Here is a 1,163-nt window from a genome sequence, read left to right on the forward strand (position 1 = left end):
TATGCAACATTGCTAAGACCGCCGACATGTCTTCTAAAGCAGAATTTGTTGATCCCCTTGCTACATCATTTCGCGGGTTATGGTACTCTCTCGAATGTTTAGAAAACTCTTCAATAAGCTCCTTAATTTCAGTGGAATTCTTCTTGGTTAATGGTCCTTGAGAATCAAGGAGTTACCTTATTGGTACGTTTACCCCATCATAAAATATTGAAACTTCTTGTAGCACATTAAGATCATTTTGGGGACAATTTCGAAGTAATCCCTTGTAGCGCTCCCAAGCTTTAAATAACAACTCACCCATTTGTTGCTCAAAGTTAGCTTTGGAATTTTGAGTTTAGCCACCTTTGATGGTGGGAAAATTATCCTAAGAATTCCTCACATATTTTTCCCATTTAGTGATTGCGCTGGGTGGAAGTGCCTTCAACCAGTCCTTGGCAGATCCCATGAAAGTGACCGGAAGCATTCTCAATAACACTGTTTTGCATGGAACATTCAGGATGTTGAAGTAGTCGGCGATATCACTGACTTCATCAAGATGTTTGTAGGCATCTTCATGATCTTTTCCGGTGAATGGGATCTTTTTTAGCACGGAAAGGATGTGCCCCTTTAGTTCAAATGTGGTGGTAGTTGGAATGGCGGGTTGCACAAGACCTAGACCGGTGTCGTCAAAAATTCTTTTCTTGTATGCCTCCATGGAAATGTTAGTAATGTCTACCATGATGTTATCAGGTTCGCTGTCTTGTTCACTTACTTTCTCTAATTCGGGTTTGCTTTCATCTTTGTCTATTTCATAATCAATCTCCTCTTTAGTGGGATTGTTCTCAATGCCTTCTTCTTTCGGGGCTTTGTTTGATTCCCCTACTTGTTTTCCATTCTTACTAAAAAACGATTTGAGATTCTTGATAGGTGATTTCCCTAGTGTATTTGACTCTCCTACGGTCTTGTCCGTCCTATTACGAAAAGCTGACTCCGGGTCTTCAAGTGGTGGTACCAAAGGTATATTAGATCCACAGGTCCTAAAGTACTGCAACAAAAACCAATCAAACTCATAAAAAGAACAAAAACTAGAAATTTACTGTTACGACACCACGACGTTGTGTTAATGACCATGGCGTGGCGAGTCAAACAGAAGAAAAACTTAATACGACAATTTAAAAGCAAAT

General features: G+C 39.7%; 1 non-coding gene across 1 annotated transcript; it reads left to right on the forward strand.

Annotated features, from left to right (window-relative positions):
• Window positions 1-230: 230 nt before the first annotated feature.
• LOC111914019 (small nucleolar RNA R71) lies at window positions 231-336 on the forward strand. The gene has a single exon (XR_002857674.1). It is a non-coding gene; the product is annotated as a small nucleolar RNA R71 (small nucleolar RNA).
• Window positions 337-1,163: the final 827 nt, after the last annotated feature.

The sequence above is a fragment of the Lactuca sativa genome, chromosome 7, assembly GCF_002870075.4.
Source record: "Lactuca sativa cultivar Salinas chromosome 7, Lsat_Salinas_v11, whole genome shotgun sequence".
Lineage (NCBI taxonomy): Eukaryota > Viridiplantae > Streptophyta > Magnoliopsida > Asterales > Asteraceae > Lactuca > Lactuca sativa.